This window comes from Pinus tabuliformis, chromosome 9 (assembly GCF_031772625.1).
Source record: "Pinus tabuliformis cultivar Carrire ecotype Pingquan chromosome 9, CPIR1, whole genome shotgun sequence".
Taxonomy (NCBI): domain Eukaryota; kingdom Viridiplantae; phylum Streptophyta; class Pinopsida; order Pinales; family Pinaceae; genus Pinus; species Pinus tabuliformis.
In genome coordinates, this window is record NC_142307.1 from 150,976,524 (window position 1) to 151,000,124 (window position 23,601).

The following is a 23,601-nucleotide window of genomic DNA, read 5'->3' on the forward strand; positions in this document are numbered from 1 at the left end:
GGTATCTGAGCAGTTTTAGCGTCAAGGGGACGCCTTTACTGCTGAGGGGTGTTGCTCCGGGCTGTGGTAAACTTTGCTCAGTGGGAGATCTGCGAGATCGATTTTTGTGGTGAAAGAAGATGGCGAACAGTGGAAAGATAGAGATAAAGAGATTTAATGGTTAGAGTTTTGTGCTGAGGATGCTTAAGATGGAGGATCTATTGGTGGATTGAAATCAGTGGATTGTTTTAGATCTAGGTACAACCCCAGCAAGAATGTTGACAGAAAAATGGGCAAAGTTAGATTAGAAGGAGAAGAGCACAATACGATTGTGTCTCTCAGATTCAGTATTGTTGAATGTATTAGGGGAAGCTACGATGAAGGCTTTATGGGACAAGATAGGGACTTTGTACCAATTTAAGTCTCTGGTGAACACACTGTTCTTGCGGAAAGAGCTGTATAACCTGAGGATGAAGGATGGAGACTTGGCGACAGAGCATTTGAACGCTTTTAATACTATGGTAAGCCAATTGTTATTTGTTGATATAAAAATTTCAGATGAAGATAAGTGCATCAATTTGCTATGTTCTACCAGATTCGTGGGATAGTCTGGTTGTTGGAATAGGTAGCAATACAACTACCTTGAAGTTTGATGAAATAGTCTCATCTTTGTTGTCGGAGGAGATGGGATGGAAAAATATGAAGAGCCAAAATGGAGATACTTTGTCTGTATGAGAACGTTCCCAGAATAGAAACATAAAGAAGTCCTCAAGTGGGAGATTTAAATCTAGAGGGAGATCTAAATCAACAGGAAAAGATCTAAAGGTATGTTGAAAATGCGGAAATGAAGGACACTACAAAAATCACTGTAGATCTAAAATTCCTGAGAAAGGAAAGAGATCTGATGACGCTCCTTCTGCAGAGGCGAAAACCACCTCAGATGAAGGTGGGGACATGTACTTGGCTTCTTCTTCAAGTACACATGTAGATTGTGAGGCATTGTTGATTGACTCAGGTGCATCCTTTCACTTCACTTCCCATACGCAATGTTTCTGCGAGTACGAGAAATATGATGGTGGTGATGTTTTATTAGGTGATGATAGGAAGGCCATAATCATCAGACGTGGAAAAGTCAAGCTGAAGTTGCAAGGTGGAAAGATTAGAACACTACTTGGTGTTCTACATATTCCTACATTTGCTAGAAATCATATTTTTGTAAGCAAGATGGTTGATGCAGGTGTAAAAACAGTGTTCGAGAAGGATACCTGCAAGATGGTTCAAGGAGCATTGGTGTTGATGCGGGGAGTGTAGATTGAAACTCTGTACAAGCTTCTGGGTAGCATTGTTATTGATGGAAGCAACAGTTCTGTAGTTCTTGAAAGTGGAGCAAAAAATCTAGTGGTCTCTGGAGAAAAGACCATGCTATGGCATCAAAGGCTTAAACATATTGGAGTGAAGAGCTTTCGAATATTGCATGGTAATGGTATGGTAGAAGGTATGTCTAATTGCTTTCTGGATTTCGATTTATGTGAACATTGTGTATATGGGAAGCAAAATCAGGAAGTTTCCCCTTAGGTGCTAAGAGGGTGAAAGGGATATTAGAGCTTGTGCACAGTGATGTGTTTGGGCCTGTTTCGGTTCCATCTTTGGGTAAATCTGTGTACACGTATCATTTATAGATGACTTCTCGAGGAATACATGGATATATTTCCTTAGGAAGGACTTTGAAGTCTTTGACAGGTTTAAAGAATTTAAGGCTCCGGTGGAACATTAGACAAAGAAGAAGATCAAGGTGTTGATGACGGATAATGGTGGAGAGTTTTGCAAGAAGAAATTTGAAGAGTTTTGCGAGAAGTGTGTTATAGAATGACAAAAGACTACTCTATACACACCTCAACAAAATGGAGTTGCAGAAAGAAACTACAAGATGATAATGGAAAAGGCAAGAAGCATGCTCGGTGTTGCCATGTTAAGACAAAAATTCTGGGCAGAGGCAGTGGAGATTGTATGTTACCTGTTTAACAAATCACCTTCATCCATATTGAAGGATAAGACTCCACATGAGGTATGGACTGATAAGAAACCTTCTCTCTCACATCTCAGGGTATTTGGCTGTGATGCATATGTACATGTTCCAAAGGAGAAAAGAACCAAGTTGGATAGTAAATCTGAAAGGTGCATCTTTATTGGGTATAAGGATGGTTTAAAATCTTATAAGCTTTGGAACTTGAAAACAAGGAAAGTTGTGTACAATCGAGATGTCGTGTTTAGAGAGGTGAAGGATGTTATTAAACATGAAGTCTTACCAAAGGAACCTGAAAAGATAGTGTTTGAATTGAAGGAGGAAGAATCAGATTCTACAGTAGAACAAGGATCAGAAGAGGAAGAGCCACAAACTCTAGTTTTGAGAAGATCAGTTCGAGAGAGAAGACAATTAGAGAGGGATAGTCCATCTGCATTCTGTTCAAATTTTGCTTTATCTATCACTGATGATGATCCCAAAACTGTCAGGGAGGCAGTGGATTCAGAGGATGGCAAACACTGGAAAGAGACCATGGTTGATGAAATGGCATCTTTGGACAAAAATGAGGCATGGGATCTGGTGGAGTTACTCATTGGGAGGAAACCCATTGGCAACAAATGGGTGTTGAAGAAGAAGTTGAATGCAAAAGGCAAGGCATAGAAATACAAAGCTTGGTTAGTAGCAAACAGTTATTCCCAAATGTCGAGAATTGATTTTGGTGATATTTTTTCTCCTGTTCCAAGTTAGCTTCTATTATATTATTTTTATTTGTTGTTGCTGCTTTTGATTTTGAGGTAAAACAGATGGATGTGAAGACAACATTTCTTCATAGGGATCTGGAAGAATAGATCTACATGAAGCAACTAGAAGGCCTTGCGGTGAAGGGTAAGAAAGAATTGGTATGCAGGTTAAAAAAGTCTCTGTATGGGTTAAAACTTAAAACAATCACCAAGGATTTTCAGGGATTTGCGTGGCACTAGTGATTATGGTCTGTGCTAATAAGGAAGACGATGATTGGACATATTTTTTTTACATACATGGCTTTGTTGAGGCAGATTAGGTTGGAGATTTGGATCATAGAAGATCTACAAGTGGGTATGTGTTTAACCTATTTGGAGGAGCAGTCAGTTGGATGAGCAAGAGACAATTTGTAGTGGCACTTTCAACTACAGAGGCATAATACATGGCAACCACTCATGCAAACAAGGAAGTAGTTTGGTTGCAGAGATTGTGTTCAAGTATGGGGTTGGTACAGAGAACCATAAGGATAGATTGTGATAGCCAAAGTGCAATTTTCTTGGCAAAGAACCTTGCTTATCATTCAAAGACAAAGCACATTGATGTTCAATATCATTTTGTGAGGGATATGGTTGAGAAAAAAAGGTGTTGCTGGTAAAGGTGGACACTTGAAGAATATTGCAAATGCATTGATGAAGTCTGTGAGTGCTGTGAAGTTTTCTTGGTGTATAGAAACAATGGGTGTGGCAAGTCTAGATCAATGACTAAGCTCTCCTGTGACCCCCTGTATGGAAAAAGAAACAAGTGGGACAATGTTGGGTGTGTGTTATATTCTTTTCAGGATCAAGGCCACACACTGTACGTTGCGCTGTGTGCAACGAGGGGGTCACAGGGGGGGTGGTAGCCCCCCTGCATGGGGTTTGGGGCAATGCCCCGGGAATTTTTTTATGCGGACCCATTAATAGCTGGGTGGAGGATTGGGGGTAGACCCAAAGATGGTGGGCGTACCTACCCATGGTTTTGTGCATGGGGTTGGGAATTTTTTTATGCGGACCCAATAATAGTTGGGTGGACCCAAGGATGGGGCGCAGACCCAAAGATGGTGGGCATACCTACCCATGGTTTTGTGCATGGGGTTTGCACATGGTTTTGGGCATGATGGTTTTCTGCCCATGGTATTTTGTAGATCTAGTCAAGGGAACTACGGTGATGTTCTAATCCAGGGTTAGTGGATTAGGGTTTATGAATGCTAACATGTATATATATGTATTGTAACATTGAAAGGAGCATAATGAAAAATCAATCTGGTAGTCCTGGTTTTGGGATCCAGTGGAAAATCTCTATGTGTATTTGTTTTATGTTCAGGCCATTGTTTATTTTTCTGTTTTAAGAATTCGTTTGTAGGTAATTTATGTGCAGGGTTAAAACCTACAAAAACCCTAGAGCAAGATTTGGAGTGCTGAATGTAAGGGGGCGATCCAAGGGATGAAGAAACCCTAGCCCTTGCAGGTCATGTAAGAAAGAAAGTTGCATGCATTAATAGTTGATGTTGAGGACGAGGATGAGCATTTCAAGCTTGATAAAGATTGTAGATTGATTTTAGTGATTTCTGAAAGGAGGCTGTTGATCAAAGTTATCATTGTTGTCAATATGGCATTGTTGGAGATGGCAAATATTCTTGTGATACATGAATAACCCTTGTTGCCCTAACCTCATGCAATCCTTAGGAGAAAACCCTAAGCATGAGATGATGCAAATTCCCTAGCTATATACCCCTATCTATATGATGACAATTCCCTAATCTAATGATGCATGATCTAATGATGAATGAAGGAGCCTTTTCCATGAAACCCTCCTAGGCACATTTCTTAGCTACATGAAACCTTAGATGGTTTGCCCTAGAATGATGCATGCATAAATCAATGAAGCCCTAAAATCCCTAACATGAATGAATTAAGCCCTAGATGCCCATGATGCCTTTGAAGATGCCCTAATCCTAACAAAGAACAAAAGTGAAGAAGCCCTAAACACTGTCCAAAAATAAAATCCTAAAGGTTGCCATAAATGAAACAATGATGACAGTTTCACATAATTTTCTTTATGGGAAAATGACCTCATTGAAGGATGAAATTGACACCATCTTGTAGAGGACAATTTTTCCCTTTGTAACGAGCTATCACTTGCCCTCTAACTCCTTTTAGTTTGAGAGAAAATGATTTTCTAATTAAAAATATAATATTTTTGGATGTTGGCTGACATGAACTTACATGTCCAAGTCAGCTCTTCCTCCAAGGGACGTGTCTAGTCATATAACTCCAAAGCCAATATATATAGATGTCTAAACACTTCATTTGTTAAACAATTTTTCGGTGAAGAAGACACAAAATTTGGACAAATGGCAGAGAAGCAGAATATAGGCCGAGGAGGGCTAAAAAATTATTGTTTGGGGCAAATTTCGTTTATCCTGTTTAGCTTAGACAATTTTGTTGGAGGGTTCAAAGCTACAGGAGGTCAAAAGTACAATTATACCTGTGGTGGCTCGGACAGGGGGTACCCTACAACAACTTGGATTGCAGAGGTTACACTTTGATTTGTGTTTGTATCACACTATAACACTTTGGATCTGTGTTTAGGGAGCTCGGTCATCATAAGGCTGTCACCACTGCTTGCTGGGGTTACTTCTACTGTGGAAGCCAAAGTTTTAAGCACTGCTTTATGTGTGTTTGTGGCATCATATGATAACCACATCCAAGCTGTCACCTCACTGAAATAAGGAGACAACGACAATAAGGGCAGAGGTCCTGGAGCATTGTTGAGAACTTTGGAGTTAACTCAAGGACAATCATCCTGAAAAAAGGGCTCGGACTTGTTGCTTTGAAGAAGCTCAGATTACAGTGGTCGCATCACACTCTTTGGACTTGTTTTGGGCATCATATTTAGAGCATATACATCCTTGCCCTTGGAATTGACTTAAAAGGTTTATTTGGAGCATCCATTAGAGACATTTTTGAAGTTGCCTTGGGAATATGTTTGAGGACTTGAAGCAGACTCTTGGAATGAATTTTTGAGGCATATCTAAAGCAATATTGAAGTAGATCTAGAGCAATCTCATTGAAGAATTTTTGTGTTGACTTGAAGATTGTGTTGGAGCAAATTTGTTGAAAACTTATTGAGCTGATATAGAGCAGGCATCTTTGTCTACATTTGGAACACTAGTGGAGTATTAGGAGTCTTGGAGCAGTGAAGTATTTGGACAGTAAAGTGTTAAAACTTAAGAGCCTTAGGCAGTGAAATTTGGAACTCTTGGAGAGTTATTGGGGCAGCATATTAAAGACACTTTGAAGATTTCTTGAGACATTTTGAAGGCATCCTTGGAAATCATGATTCATTGTTGAAGGCCCTCATGATGTGACCTTGGAGAAAGTATTTGGGTGACATGAAGAGCAGTGGTGACACCTTCTAAGAAGACAAGTTGTCATTGATGAGCTAAATGCCTTGGAGATAGCTGAAGGTGAAGATATTGTCAAGGCTCGTTGCAGAAGATATTGGGAGTAGTGAAGAATCATTAGACTTATCTTGACAAATTGAAGCAGTGGGTTGGAGCCCTAGAGGATAGGAGTCCTCAAGAAGACCAGGTTGGAGCCTCATAGAGACAAGGTTGGTGCCTTGGGAAGATAGGGTTGGAGCTCCATGAAGTCCAAGTTGGTGCTTGGCAAAATATAGGTTGGAGCCTGGTGGATTGGAGATTGGTGTCTTCATTTAGGGTTGGAGCCCTACACTATATTGTACTTTATTTATTGTAAAGAAGAGGATTGAAGTCCTCGTTATTTTGATTAATAAAAGTATTTTTATTGTTCATTTTGTGTTCTAATTATAAGTGATCTAACTAGTAAAGTAACAATTGAAAAGAAATACTGTTTCACCCCCCTCTCAATATTTCCAACAGGCAAGAATCAAAAGGGAGTTGACAATTCCCTACAACACTCAGTGGTTTTCGTCTTAATCAATAGGTAGTACTTCATATTTTTTCTCCCTTGATTATTATTATTTTTATATCTCGGTCAACCTCTTGTCTTTCTATTCTTTGCCTGGTTATGATTTCTTCTTCCATGATAGAAGAATGGTTACATTACGGTAACTACCAATGCAATGATTCATGCAACAAATTGCAATATCAGGAAGAACAAAGAAAGGCTTGTGACAAGAGGGTTCCCAGTAAGATGGAGAAACAATAACAAAATAACCTACTTACATGACAGAGGGAACAACAGTGGTAGGAGGATTTGTTTTAGTGATAAAGGGAGCAACCAGGACTACCACCAGAAGACCTGTTTTAGAAGCTAGGACATGGTCGGGCCACTTTATCTGAGACATGATATGGAGAGGAGCAATAGAGCTCCAGTATATATCCACAAATGAGAAAGTTGTGGACAAACTTCGAAGACAGGCTTCATATGATGCTGAATGTCTCCCTCATTGGAAGGAAATGATGAGATCTTTGCAAGATTGGGAAGACTATCTCTTGAAGTCATAAAAGGACTTTGGTTGGGTCATAAAGGACTTTGACCAGGGGAGATGAGTACATTTACCTTTGAAGCCAAAAGGACTTGGCTGCTAGAAGCACTTGGCTAGGGCATAAAGGACTTTGACTAGAAAAGTGAATGGCAATCATAGGATACTTTCACCTCTGAAGCTAGAAGAACTTGGCTAGGTCGACCTGAGGTGAATGTCTTAGGGAAGTTATAGGATTGGACAGATCTTCTCCTTAGAATCCAGAAGGACTTGGCTATGTCGATCGAAGGAGATAGATGTAATTCACCTTTAAAGCCAGAAGGACTTGGCTATGTCGATTGAAGGAGATAGATGTAATTCACCTTTAAATCCAAAAGGACTTGGCTAGGTCATAAAGGACTTTGAGCAGAAAGGTGAATGGTCCAAAGGCAAATTCTCTCCTGAAATGCCAGAAGAACTTGGATGCCAGAAGGACTTGGCTAGGTCATGATCAGAGGAGATTGATACATTTGCCTAAGGAGCCATAAAGGTCTTCGGCCAAAAGCCCTAGATACTCATAAGGAGTTACATTGTCCTCTCTAGGATGGAGTTTCCTATAAAAATGCATCAACATGGCAAGCTCATAAACTCTTCTCAAGGAAGGAGAAATTTCAGCGAAAGGAGAATCTATTGCAACCAAGGAGAATACCTCATTCGCTAAGAGGGAGTGTTGATTTTTGTGTAGCACTGGGAGGTATTTCTGCATGCCATGAGGCCTTCTAAGTCGGTCTAGAAAATGATGGAAAATTAAAAATTAAAAATTGTATTTTCTGGGCTTCATGTAGGCCCCAAATTATTAAGTCGACTGTACCATGAAAGGGTGTGCCCCTTGGTGTAAATGCACCCATTCGACTTGTATATATACACATGATGTGACACTTCATTTGTCTCACTCACTCATCATCTCTCTTATATAGAAGACACTCATGGGAGCAAAAAAATGATGAAATGGCTAAAGTTTGGACTTGGTTTTTGGCACATATTTCTAGACGTTTTATTGTGAGCCTTGTTGACGAGGAATTGCTTCTAGAAGAAGAGGTACTGGGTTTTCTCCCAAGTTTGGGTTTCATAGAGAAAATTTGTTGTTGTTAGAAAATCGGAAAGGTAGAAAGATTTTCTTATATTGATAATTTCTTGTTATATTATTATGTTCTTATTAACGTCTTTGTGTTCTTCCTTTATCTTCTTTTCATCAAGCAATTATCAAAACAAAAACATGAAGATCATGGACACCAGATGTAGGGGAAAACCCAGTCAAAGAACTCTTCCTTTAGTAGATTCAAAATGAGATAGACCAAGACCTTAGACCAATAGACCTTTCTCCTCAACCAAGTCAACTTTCAAAGATGATTTAGTAGTCTCTTCTTATCCAACAACTTCAGTCCAACAACAATCCAGAAATTCGACTTCCTAGCTATAGAATTTCGGCCCAGCTTCAACTTTGTAGTTTTTGGCCCCTCCAACAACGTCATAGCTTCACATGTGTGTGTGAGAGAGAGAGAATTTTGACTTCTTATGCTTGAGAGAGACCTCCTTCTTCTTCGCTAGCCTTTTCCTCTTCTTTCCTTGAAATTCAACTTTTTTGGCCCCAAAATTTGCAGATCGATGTTGATGAGTGAGAGATACAAATGAGGTCAAGTCGCTGCCTTTATATAGGTGTTTCTGCCCCTCAGTTTAGGCCGACTTGTCCAGTTTTTGACCAACTTGGTGGAGGAGGCCTAATTGACCTATTTTACCTTGAAATAAATTTCTTTCTTGACAAATAAATCCCAAGAAGGGTTTGTTACAATATGACATGGACAAGGACACTTGACATAAACCCTAGAAGCCTTCAATGGAGGCTTTGACCAAAAAACAATTGACCCAAGTGTGAAACCCATCCTTTAATAAGTCAATTTCTTCAATAAGTCAATTTCTTTTTCTTTCTTTTAACAAATATATTTCATTATGACTCAAATACAATTATGAAGACCGACACTAGTTACCTTCTTCAACACTCCCTCTTAACTAGGAAGGTATTCATATATATATATATATATATAGAGAGAGAGAGAGAGAGAGAGAGAGAGAGAGAGAGGTACATGGAAGATCTAAAAATGAACTACGAAGAGTTGTAGCACACTCAGTGCTGCGGACTGGACACCTGACCAGGGTAATGTATCCGGGTGAGACTAAGATGGACTCAAGCTTTTAACCACTCTAGGTACCATCAGGCTTACTAGCTAACCATCAACCCAGGTATCTAGGTGTGTATCTAAGGTCGAAGCTTTATGACCAACACCACCCGCCCTCTTTGGGATCTAGACATCAACACATAGGCCGACCAAATGTCCTCCCAAGCATCCACCATTAGATGCTTCAACTCTACCTATCAAACTAGATATATCCATTTGTCCAAGCATGCTTATAGAGTGTTCAACATGTTTATGGAGAGATTTATCTGTACAAACACAAACCCCAATCAACAATAAACTTTCAAATATACATACAAGCAAATACAAACCTTCAGGTTCCTCAATTGTTCTGATGCTACTTTCATGATCAAGTTATATATAATTTGTCGAAATTTTTCTTCTTTCATTTCTTCAGAAACACCAAATACATCTTCAGAGCTTTCTCAAGTCTTTTGTTTGCAACTCCATGAACATTTTTTAATAGTACTTTCGCTTACTTCAAAGTATTCATTGTCATAATATGCCCTCCCTCTTAACTGGGGAGATATACCCTTTCTTCTATCCAGGCTCCCTTTTAACTTAGGGAGATCAACCACTTCCTTATTTTACAAGATCAAAGATCATTTCATGGCATCTATTCCTTCTTACAGTATCTTGATCATCATCATTCACATAACTTCATCATGCTTATCAATATTATCAAGTCATCTTTACTTACGAACATCTTCAACATCTTGAAGATTATATACCTGCAAAACTTTTAATAGCAAGTACAAACATACGAAAGCATGAAGTTAACTATATCAGAATCATATGGAAGCATTTAGACATTAAGCACCTAAACCTAGTTAGCTTCATAAAAAGTGAAAGTTACATCTCTTTACATATTAGACTTCAACTTTTTGCTAGGGTTTTATCACAAATCCTAGACTTCATCTTCGAGACACAAAGCATTAGATATCGACTAAGTCAGCTGACACGTGGATTCAGGATTCGATGGATACAGGGATTCGAGTGTTGGATACAGACACGTTGACCCCTTAAAATAGGACATGTTCAGATACGTATATATATATATATATATATATATATATATATATATATATATATATATATTAAAAATTAGATATTTCTTACACAAATTTTCATTCATGATACAAATTCATTGATTTCAAACATAGATCTTCATCTAGATGTAAGTTTTACTATTTACAAAGTAGCATTATGCATAATACATACAAAATTCAAATACAATTGTAATTTTTGACATGTCACATAAATGATAAATCGTAAATTCTGAATTCATAATACACATTCAATTCATCAACGATCTAATAGGAGAAAGACAAGATAGTAAGATAAAGATACTGACAGTTGTAGGTTTCTCATTAAGTCATCAAAATAAAAAATGTGTTACATAAGTAGTGCAATGCCAATGGAAAATAGAAATAGAAAATACAAGCCTCAAGGCAGTAGGTAGCTCATGACTCATGAGTCATCATCAAAATCAACATCACTGTCCTCATCATCATGGTCACCACTGCTCTCCTCTGCTACATCCTCCTCCCTTGTATCCAAAGTCATCTCTGCATTTGCTAGTGTGGAGGATGACCCCTCTACAATATCGCCATCATCGATTGTGATAGGCTCTAGCATTGGATCATTGAGATCCATGTTGGCCAATGTCAACTCAACACTGCTGTCCAGACCCATATCATTAGGAAAGACATCCCACATCTTTGTCTTTCCCTTCAACCACTCATCCCTCTGCCTGTAAATAAGACGAAGGTTGGTGTGCACATACACCATTGTCTCTGCCCTGGATTGCTCAAGCTTGCTCTTCTTAACATTATACAAATTCCCATGTGTTCCAATTCCTCTCGCAACAAGAGGATGAAGTCACCTGAGAGAGGAGCCTCATGGATAACTGCTGTAGAAGAGAGCTTGTTCCCTGATGATTTTCCCACCAAGAACAAGGCTTCTTAGCCTCCTTGTCTCTAATAAGATCATATCTTGCAAATCGACTAGTGCCAGTGGAGAACTCCGCAAAGGCATCCTCCACCTCATCAAGCAATGCTCTATCTTGAAAAACCCGCTTGAATGCATCTTTCCACCCCTGTGAGATTTCACCATCCATGTGAGGAGGGAATCTGCAGGAAGGTGCACCATTCAGCCACTCACGACTGCAGTATTTTGGGTTCAATCAGTGAGCCAAACAATGTAAAGATGTGCAATTCTTGTCCCATTTGCTGACAAGAATATCTTGTATAGTGGTGAAGAAGGCCTCTGGTGATGTCTCATACTCGGGGCACTCACTCTGTAAAATAATGCTCCTCACAGACTCAATCATGGAATCTCATCCCTCATAAACCTCTCCTAGGATGGGTTGGTCTGTATCTGCAAATCGAAGCAAAGAAATGATAGGGTCCATGATTTGAATAAGTAGATCTACCCTCTCTCACCAAGCATCATCTAGAATTGTGTCCTTTACTCTTTTAGAGGCTACTTGATATGTCTTTTTCCAAAAAGATCAAAACTCTGAAATAACCATGGCCCCAAGAGCAGTCTTGACCTCCCTCAATCTCTTCAACATGATGAATGAAGAGGCAAACCGTGTATCTGCAATCTTCAACATTGATAGATTGCTGTACTCCTTGTAGATAGTGCGGGCATTTGTATGATTTTGTACAAAGTTACAGATATGCCGTGCATCCTCAATAATGTTACGAATCCAAAGCACATCAGAAGCAATGGATTTCATTGCTAAGTTCAATGAATGGAAAATGCGAGGTGTCCAAAACACTAGTGGATATTTAACTTCCACAATCATGCCAACAACCTTGCAAATAGGTGCATTATCTGTAATGATTTGCACACAAGAATCAACACCTATATCTTCAATAAATTTAATAAACTCACCCATATATTGTGCATCCTTGTAATCTCCAAGTATATCCACTGCTTTCAAGAAAACTGGACCATTCAAGGAAGACACCATGAAGTTGATGAGTGGGTGCCGTGTTGGATCTGTCCATCCATCAGAAACAATGCTAACCCCAGATGTTGGCCATGATGCTTTAATAGGCTCAAGCATTGTTTCTCCTCCTTTTTTGCCTTCGTCAACAATGTGGTTCTAAGCTTCTCTGAACTAGGAGGCACATATCCTAATAGAGCTCCTTGAGTTAGAGCTCGACACATCTCAATAAAAAGAGGTGAGCGTGCAACATTATGGGATATGAAGTTTTGATAGAAAAAAGGGCAATGGTGAGATCGAGCTTTTCCCGTTTCTCCTTTTGAAAAATCTTGTCCATTGGACCAAGTGAAATTGCCTTTCTTTTTGCTGCTTGTCCCCCACTAGAAATCTCAAATGGGAATTTGTTGCTGCCTTTCCTAAAAAATGGATGGGGGTCATCCTTCTCGGTTTTTTATTTTATTATTTATTTATTTTTATTTTTTATTTTGCAGCCACATTTGCCATACCAACATTGGACTCTCTTTCCATTTCATTCCTCTTTTGTAAAGCCACTTTTGTACAAGCTCCAACTCCACAACTTGGTAAAGCCAACAAATGGCCTTTCACACATAAATATGTGCTCGTGAAATTATTGTGGCAAAAGTTGCATCTCCAATTCACATTGCCTCCTCCTTTTACCTTGCTGCTTGGTCCTTGCTCTTTTGTGACATATTTCTTCAAGGGATATTTCTCAATGTTACATTGAAGAGGAAGTCTTCCCTCAACATTACTTGCAATAGAGGGAATACTTGCAGCGAACTCTGATGAAATTGGGGAGGAGGGGGCATCTCCAATGGGAACATTCTTCCCCTTCCTTTGCCCTTTTCGTGTTGCCCTTAATTGAGCCATGAATGCTGTAAAAAAAAAATGCACAAATTTGTAAAAGAAATGCATATGCAGATTGCTGTAATAAAAATGCATAAAAAATAGAGAGGAAATGCACTTACCTATTGCTTGAATATCCTTGAAAATGCTCCTACACCCTTTGCTCCTTGCTCCAAAGCACTCACGGCCAACCCACAACAAACCCACAACAAAATAGAGAAGTTAAAGTGAAACAAAACAACAACAAAATTGCCTTTTTAATGTCATCTGAGTGACTTTTTCCCGAATCGTGTTCGGAAATCGGGACACGACTTGTCTGATTGGGACACGATCTAGATTAGATCGTGTCCCAATCGAACACGACATGTCCCGATTTCCGGACACGATTTGGCACGAATTGTGTCGGATTTGACGGATTCACGACACGTCGACCCTTTTAAACGAATCTGGTTTTATAGGATATCGACAATTCAACCAAATAACAATCCAATCATAGTGGTATACATCAACAATATGATTTTACATGTCAGACCTCTACTAGGGTTAGTTGCTTGAGAGAGACCTCCTTCTTTGGTAGCCCTTTCCTCTTCTTTCCTTGAAATTCTCACTTTTTTTGGCCCCAGAAGTTGCAGATCGAACTTGATGAGTGAGAGATACAAACGAGGTCAAGTTGCTGCCTTTATATAGGTGTTTTTGTCCCTAGTTTAGGCCAACTTGTCCAGTTTGAGGCTGATGTAAAAGCCTAATTTTACAATTGTACAATACCAGAATTTAATGCCCTTAAATTACAATTAAATCAAACAATTTTCAAAGGGAAATATACCTAGACTCTACAGTTTATCCCGACAATAAATTTAACCAAAATTTAGCAATTTAATTGCAAAAAATACCTGGATAATTGTTTGAAAAAAAAAAGGTCTGTTGCTCTTGTCCCTGCCCCTGTTGCCAAATCGACTTTTCCTCCTAGCCAATTTGGGATCAACATATCTAGTTCCCAGATCCAAAAAACTTCAATATTGAAGAATTGTGGCCCCCGTGCCCAAAATTCCAAGAACAGTTGCTCATATTTCCCAAATTTCAGACTGGTTCCTCAATGGTGCCTCCTTCCCCCTTTCCCCCTTCTTTTCCCTGTCTTATATATAGTCCCCTCCTTCAAATGGTGGTCGCCTTCCTTCCTTAAACTAAGGATTAGGTGTAGTCGAACCCATGCGTGTGTTCGCCACTTGTGCTAATGGTTGACAACAGAGCCAAACATACTGTTTTAATCGAGAGGCTAGTTTTGATTTTTATTTGGTGTTTGAAACATTAACATAATTTATTGCATCTTCTGATCATATTCATGAATTTATTGCATTTGTTTACAATTATAACTTATTTATATTATTAATTTAATCATATATTATATAAATTATAATTTATAATTTTGAAATTTTAATTGTATTTCTTGATTTTAATTTTATGAATATTTCTTTATTATAATTTTATGAATATTTCTTTATTAATTTACTCATAAATATAAGTATTAAATTTTCTTGTGAGTTAGGTATTTAATTAGTAGGCATACTAGTGTATTATATGTGATGCATGCATCCATGTTTTAAAAAATGGCCGAATCGAATCCAAACGGCCGAGTTGATCCGAGTCGTTGGGATTTTTTGTGACCCGAGTCAATGAATGCGGCCTGTAACCCCAAAAAAAATGTGATTTTTCATATTTAAAAAAAAATTTCACTGTTAGCTGAGTGTTGGGGACTCCAAGTTGTTTTCTAAATTAGTTAAATGCTAGTTAAAGTGACATTCTCCTTAATCTTCATTTTCATCCTTTTACTTAAATTTTTAACATTACCATGAAATGACTCAGGATGTTTGAGAGTGGTTCCGGCCTCATTGTATTTCATATGGAGAAAGTAGAATTTTAGATTTCATTCAAAATCCAACAGACTTATCAATTTTTCAGGATTCCAGGATTGGAGGATTGCAATGTTTCCATTGAATTTTGTCATGTATTAGGGTATGGAACTCGTATTTAATCAAGAGCACCAATCCCTCTATGTACCTTGATGTTAGTGACATTGGTTGTCGAACACCTCTGGGATTCGCTCCCAAACCAGGAGCTTCTGAAAATGTCGCTCCCGCTCCTGTTTTCGCTCTTGCTCCCCACTTTCGCTCCCAGTCCCAAGTAACACTGACCCGGATGATGTTGGCAACTCTAGCAGTAGCCAATAGTACTGGTCACAGACTTTTGTTGTAGAGGCCATTTATAGCCTCCTTGGTTATGTGTTTTTGTTTTGATCTCTATATCATCATCGTGTATGTATTGGATAGTGCACTGGGTGCCATTTTGATATAATGGATATATTCATAGCCTACTTTGATCATATGTTGTCTACTATCTATATTCTAATGCTGTGTGTTTGGAAACATGAATGAAAATCTTTAAAATTGTGTTTTTATAAAAAATAAATATTTAATGTATTTTTTACAACGATAGAGTCATTGAAATCGAGCCGGCTGAGTCGATACCTAGTCGGAGTCGGAGTCAGAGTCGACCCTCGGCCGAGTCGGAGTTTTAAAACATTGGCATGCATATGTAACTATCATATGCATGCCTCGTATGCATGCTAATATATCCATTGTAACGTAATTCAAAATGGGTCATTAATGCCAACTTGGTGGGGGAGGCCTAATTGACTTATTTTACCTTAATTTTTTTTTTTTTCTCCTTGACAAATAAATCCCAAGAACGGTTTGTTACAATATGACATAGACAAGGACACTTGACATAAACCCTAGAAGCCTTCAATGGAGGCTTTGACCTAAAAACAATTGACCCAAGCATGAAACCCATGCTTTAATAAGTCAATTTTCTTAATAATAAAATTTCCTTTTTTTTTTTCTTTTGACAAATATATATTATGACTCAAATACAATTATGAAGACCGACACTAGTTACATTCTTCAACCATTGTCTCTATTGTGCATGGCTGTCTCTTTATGATCTTATTTGTTTCCATTGTTTTCACTGCATTACTGTTGAGATTTTGTGTATAATTGGTTAATGATATATGTGGCACCAAATAAATTAATTGAAGATCATTACAAGTAATTATTAGATCAGAAAATTGGTTTCTTCTGTGTTTAATGTAGAAAAATCATCAGTTCATCTCCACTTGGGCTATGATCTCCTCTTTAAGACCGCTAATAAAGCAGTGCTTTAAAAAGTCATTGGTTAAATTTTATATTCTGACAGTGAAATGCTTGAAAGCGTGAATATATTCTTCCCCCATCCTTGTTTCATGCAATTTAGTAAGTTGGCCCACAAAATTAGGATCTTAGATATGTCGGGGAAATATGGCTTTTAGAAGCTACCTACTTTCATGTAATGAACCTTGGAGGAAATTTCTTATGCCATTGCCACCACTACCAATGTTTCCTATCCAAATATAGGACACTGATTCAAAGTTTCAATAAATCATCTACTATGGCAGGGAAAAACACTCTTCCATTTGGTTAACCTAGCTTGTCACATTCAACCCATCAAATTTATTCAGATCAATTCCAGGGAAGGGAGGCATTAGATTTGTGGGAATGGGGTTAGAGAGGGAGTGGTCATTATTGTAATCTTGTTCCTCATCAATGTGCTTGCCTTTGTTAGAGTTTTCACCTGATAAATTGCCACCCTCATCGTGCTTACCTTCCAATTCCCAATATTATCAAAACAAAGGCCAACTTGTGCATTGAAGGAAGACATGTTGGTGTTCAGTGTGCTGATTGATTAGGTGTGAGACTAAACTGTTAAAAATCCACACACCCTAGGTCTGGGCTATGCCTTAGCTAAGAAACATAAACAAAGTGAAGATGCCTAACTTTTAAAAACAACTTTTGCACAATGGAAATTACACTAGCAATCAGATCAATGTATAGTATGCAAGAGTTATGGCCCAAAGTTGATTTCTTACTGATCCTTAAATAAGAAAATCCTCAGGGCTCCCGTGCTAGGGAAAGTGGCCTTTTACAATCCCTGTATATTGTCAAAATACAAGACAAAGTAATTATACACTGTATCTGGGTTGAGGGTAAGTCCTTCTATCTCTCATCTGCCTTGACAAGTGGTAGTCCTTCGCCAACAAAACATCAGCTACCTGCTGTAGCACACAGGTCACTTCTTGCCTTGCTCAAAATGTCCAACCAATTTCCTTTATGCTAACAGTTCACTCAACAAGTTCTCTGCGCACCTGGCAACCTTGTTGTCCCTTCACTTCCACTAGCTGTCTCCTTACAACTGCCCTTCTCCTTCTTCTTCAGCTTCCTAGTGACTTGGCATCCCTCTTGGCATGCCCTGCTCACCTTCAGGCTTCTGCCAGACCTCCTATGGCTGCTATTTTTCATTGTTGTAGCCTTCTATGACCCTTAAGTCAACCCTTCTGGCTGTAGTCTGCTGCTAGAACCTACAACAGTCCTAGAACAGGCTCAACAACTCCTTGACCTTCTCTTTTCCTTGCTGCAGATCACCTACAACAAACCTACCAGGCAATGACTTCCACTTCCTGCACTTTGCCTCCTCTGCTGCCCTTACACAGGCCTACAGTCTCCTCGCGGCCCTCTTCTAGCCCTCCAACTAGAGCTCTTTCCCTCACAGCCTCCTCTTGGCAGCTGCGACCTATCTTCTAGGTGTCCAGACTCCAAACAATCCTACTCGACCTCGTAAAGAAGATACTCCTCTCTTCCCTGTTGTTGCAGCTATACTCTTCTCCAAGGTTTGTTGCCTGCGGCTAGGTCCTTTAGCTTCCTCGCACACAAGAAGAATGTCACTTCTCCTTCTTGTCATCGAGCCTCTCCATTGGCTTTATTTATACTTGTCCAAGGGGTGTGAAACCCCAAGCGATGTGTCCTTTGGCCTTGGTGGCTGACCTGAGCCGACTTGACCCTTAAGCCAATCATAATTAAATTAGATTATTAAATGCCTTTCCTTGGGTTTCAAGCCCACTCCTTTGGGTTCAAAATCCCAAACAACAAACCAAGAAGCCCTAAGGTATTTTCCAAGGGGAAATACCTTCCGAGCCGCCCAAATTCAACATAAACCATTTGCATTACTTCACTGATGGTGTTTGTGGGAGTGTGTCATGGGATCACGATTGCTATTGGAGAGGTTATCCAAGAGCTTGTCTGACATGATTAGTGTTTTGAGAGGAAACTATGGAGATGGGTCACGAGCAATTGTATTGGTGGGCCAACAGAAGAAAGGTATTGGAGAGTTACACCACAATGATCAGTGTAATGTGAGGGGTCTTTTGAATTAGCTCTCCTGTAATGCTATTGGTGGCTCCTAGAATAATTTATTTTAAAAAATTTGGTGGGAGTATTACTCTTGTTTGAATATTACTTCGTAGATGGAATTCCCAAATTCTTGATATTGAAAATTATGTAGGAATTTTGTTGCTTGTGGTATGGAGGTGTTATCACTCAACTATGTATTGACAAACTTGCAAGAACTTATAGAAAGTCAACCCTGTCACGGTCGAAAGTCTCTCCGTTCAGACTAGTGTTTTCTAGTCTCTGGGGGTGTCCCCAGACGATGTATGTTATTATCCACTTAATATTCCTGCATAAAACTTCAATTTGATTAGCATACCACAAAGCTTCACTTTTGACTTGCTGATAAGAAACTAAAAGTGAAGTAGTTCTTGAGAATGAAGTTTATAATAGTTGAAATTAGATTTATGAGAGTAATAGTAGCAACGGAATTGAAATTGATGCAAGAAATGAATGTGGACCTCGAGTGAAATAATTCAAAACAAGTGCACTTCAATATGCCATCACACTGCAAAAAACAATCATTCAATGGCCTCCAATACATTCAAAAAGTTAGAATCAAAACATAATTGAATGAAATCACAAATTAACCAATAAGTTGGTTGCACCATAATGAGTACTAAGTGACAGGTTGTTGTGAGTTCCTTCGCTTGCGGTGGAGGTAGTGGGCTGAGATACTAGAACATAGAAAGGTGAGATCTCTATTGCTACCAAAGCATCTAAGAAAAAATTTCCAATTCTTATACGGTGCTCCAATATGCATATATGGAAGAAACATTTCCTTTCTCAAACTAGTTAATCCAATGGCTCAAAACAAGGAAAAGTTGGAAAGGCCAAAAGCTTTGTAAGTAAATCCATACTTTCTTCCTTTTTTCCACATTAAATTATTTTGGCAAAAAGCTCAAAATCTGCTTTTGTTTGCTCCACTTCTTAAGTGGAAACATCAACAAAATCTGCTTTTCACATCTCATTGAATTGAAAAAATCTTACTTTTCCTCTAGTTTTACACATGAAGAGATTCAGTAAAAGATCTCATTAATAACTATTTGACTTCTTTTCCATGTGATTAAATAATTAAATAAAAAATTAATTATTTAATTATTTCACAACTGATGATTTTGAAGTCATAATCCTTGAAAATTTACCCAAAGGTGGGTTAGAGGTGAAACTACGTACTAGGCAGCAAACGTGACACACCTCAGCGGACTATCATAAACCAACGCTAGACACTGGACACTCATAAGCCTGTGCGACTCCCCAGTTGGACCATCTTGAGAAGACATGATACCAGCCATATAACCATATCTCACAAATCAAACTGCTCTAACGCTGCACTTTCTATCGGAAACTTCCGGAGTTACCTTAAAGCAAGCGCCGTAGAAGGGGGTATCCACGTCAAGTTTGTCAATACATGTTTGCATGTTAACAAGGGAAAGTGTCGGGTTATCCATGCAAAGGAATCTTAGACCACCCTTCGCTAGCCAGGAACCATGACCAACACCTGCACCTGCCAAATATATAAACTTACTAATTATACACATCCCTAAAAAGGCAATCTTCCTCCAAAATTAAAAAAGCATGAAAGTACAACTTTTGGCCAAATGACATGATGGGCCATAATAACAAAAAAGCAAAAAGAGAAAAAGAACAAAAGAAAAAGAAAGTGCCATTTCGGATCTGAGTGAAATCAGTCCCATTGGACTTGCATTTTCACAATGATCAAGAAGTAGTAGTCGAATCGAATGTCTGGGCCTTTAATGGTCTGCATATCGAAAAAGCAGAACTTCCCAAAATAGCAGTTTCTTGGAAACTATGAAATTGAATGTATAAGTTCTTCTGATCAACAGTTATGCCCTGAAGCATCTGGAAATAGACCAGTGTGACTAAGTCCCACTGGACCTTAACCTTTCAGTAGCAAGAAGTGCTACTGAGGTTAACACTGGCGACTAAAGGGGACGATATCTCCCCATGGGATGTCAAGACCCACTAAATCTCTGTACTTTGAAATTGTGCCACTGATCAATGAGAAATGACCTGTCAAGAAGTGCCTGTCCATTGGGCTATGGATAACAGGCTTGTCAATACATGTTTGCATGATAACAAGATGATAGACTTTCCTTGGTCGTAAAGACGAGGGAGTGTCAAGTGCTATAGCTCTTTGATATACCCAAGGATTTTGAACAATAGTGCTTGGCCAAATCTTTCACAACACTAAGGAGTATAGACCGTATCCTTAGCCATACGGTCCAATTGCCTGGTACATGAGAGTCATCTGGCCAAGCATTGTTCTGCATGTACTATAGCAACAGGATGATCAACAATATTATGTAAAGTTGGTTTCAGGCGTGCGTAGGGGGATTTCAATATACCTGAGGATATGTGGATGACAATCCTGTATATAGATGCTGTTTGATGTGGTGATACCTGAAGGGGTATCAGCAAAGGTTATAAAGGCACCCAGCCAAGTGATGTCACTTATATTTTCTGCATGCATTCTTCCCCAACTGTAGGTTTACTCATTAAACAACAGATCTTTGTGTTGTTTAAAGACATCAGAACACATTTTTAGCCTATTTTTTATTTTATTTTTTCCCTAAAATTTGAATGCATGTTGGCATAGGAAAATGCTCTGATACTGTTTGTGGTGTTTCTTGATAGCTGAAATTGAATGTTCAGTGCAAGATAGACAGAAATATAACCTGTGGAAAGCAAATAAATGGAACCAGAATTTGGAAAGAAAAACAGAAAGCCACACTTTATTGATATTCAAAATTGAGAGAAATGTTCACTTGCCTCTTCAAGGGGGTAACCTCCAATTGAAAAGAGATTTGAATCTGATTATGTTCACTTGGCAACTGATTACATAGCTTCTACTACCATATATGGTTTCTTGTTGGGAATCACGATTGCCATTAGACCAAAACCCGCTGGTGTTAGTCAACGATCGCATCGCCAGAGATAAGGATCCACGAGAGGCGGTTAGTCCATGTCACAAAACACACGGGGAGCATTGGTTTATCCAATGCCCAACAATCTCCCCCCCAACGTGAGTCGGGTGTGTATCAAACTCGTGACCTACGCTCTGATACCACCTGTTGGGAATCACGATTGCCGTTAGACCAAAACCTGCAAGTGCTAGTCAGCCATCACATCGCCAGAGATAAGGATGCACGAGAGGTGGTTAGTCCATGTCGCGAAACACACGGGAGCGTTGGTTTATCTAATGTCCAACATTTCTAATTGACCAAAACCTTAAAACCCTAGTGAACCACAATTAATAAGACCTCACCCACTAAGTGGCCCTTTATGAGGCCATTTATATTTATTATTTTCACACTTTACAACCTTATGGGCTTTATTTAATAGAGATGGCCCCAATACTGGAGTAACTACTAACAACCTTATGGGCTTTATTTAATAGAGATGGCCCCAATACATGGAGTAACTACTAACAACCTATTCATGTAACTAGGGGAGTTAGGTTGGGACCTGACAAGTTGTTGGTCACTGACTATGGTTGATGTTATTCTTTTGATAGATTTGTTGCACCAGGATGAAAGTGATTTTAAGTGTTGTCTGTTCTATGTACCTTGTGCAGGATATTGGACTTGATATCAGCTGCAAACCATCAGGCAAATTGATTTCCGCATACATCGATATGTGCATTAATAAAGCGCTTTGAGATTTCTGGATGAAAGTTGTAGCGATTTGTGTCTAAGATATCTCAAAAGCGTATTCCTGTAATTGTATTGTAAGCAAAGGCGAAAGGGGATAGACAGCTTTCTCCACTATCTTGTCTATCATTTTCATTGCTAGTATTTTAATGAAATTTTGGTACCAGATGCATCAGCTTGGTTCACTTGTCAGTTAATTGGATTGTAAAATGGATTGACAAATTTACCAGTTAAACCATTCTGATAGGCCCAAGGTAAGAGGTCTGAGGTTTTTCTGTCACTGAAAATATTAATCTTCTATAATTCCGGGTTTTTTATTGAAATTTCTTCTTTAATAGCATATTATGGATTATTGTACTTGTTCACTACTACTACGCGTGATAATATAGCTTGCGTTCGGTAAAAACTTCACTTAAAAAAATCTTCATACCATTAAAGCATAATCATGGTTGTAGATTTATATATTTTTTTTTACAAAGATAATGTTTCATATATTCTGATTGACCTCATGCTGCATTTTTGGACCTCGTTACGAACAACGCAGGCCTGTTACGAGTCTTGTATTAACTTCTCAGGGTGCAAAATTGTTTACTAAACAAAAAAAGAATATAAATCTTTCTTTTAACTCTTTAGGCTTGTACGCCCAGTTCTTTGGAATTTGCATTAAAAAAGGTTCTATTCCAGGATTTGTGCGCAATTGAGTTTCAATTTACGATTTTTGTTTAAGAAAAATGATTTCTGGAGCATCATTTGCTTTATTGGACATTTTCACAAAGTTGATATAGATTTTTATGTCATCCTTTTAATTCATAAATACAATGATTTGTAAGGTATATTTGAAATATATAAGTGTTCTTGATAGGTTTGTTGCCCATCCTATAAGAATAACATAGACAAATGAAATACGAGTCCAAATAAGGCTAGCAACTTACTACGAATGTATACTTTTTTAGCTTTTGGTTATGGCTGCAAATGGAATGGTGGGAATCTGACTTAAGAGATACAAATTTGGAAAGATTACAAATTCGGAAGTAGGAATTTTTTTAAAAGAATAATTCAAATCGTCATTGAAACTTAAAATAATTGGGCGGACTGACAGTTGTGAATGAATTTGTGTGTTTTATTTCTTGTTCTTTGGAACCATATTGAGCATGTAAACATGGTGTTAAATAAATAAATTCAGGTACAAGATCTTTCTACGGACACAATTACAAATAAGTTGCTGGACTGCGTTAGGTGTAGGTTTTTTCACTTAGCATATGGATATACATGGTTGTCCTGCATAAATGTGCATCAACTATGAACGATTGGT

At 38.5% G+C, this 23,601-nt stretch overlaps 1 protein-coding gene across 1 annotated transcript in view; it reads left to right on the top strand.

Annotated features, from left to right (window-relative positions):
• Positions 1-22,654, top strand: part of LOC149147567 (PRA1 family protein A1-like) — a 161,086-nt gene extending 138,432 nt beyond the window's left edge. Inside the window, exon 8 of the mRNA XM_089439298.1 lies at positions 22,214-22,654. The gene's annotated coding sequence lies outside the window, so the exon portion shown is untranslated. The remainder of the gene's footprint in view (positions 1-22,213) is intronic.
• Positions 22,655-23,601: the final 947 nt, after the last annotated feature.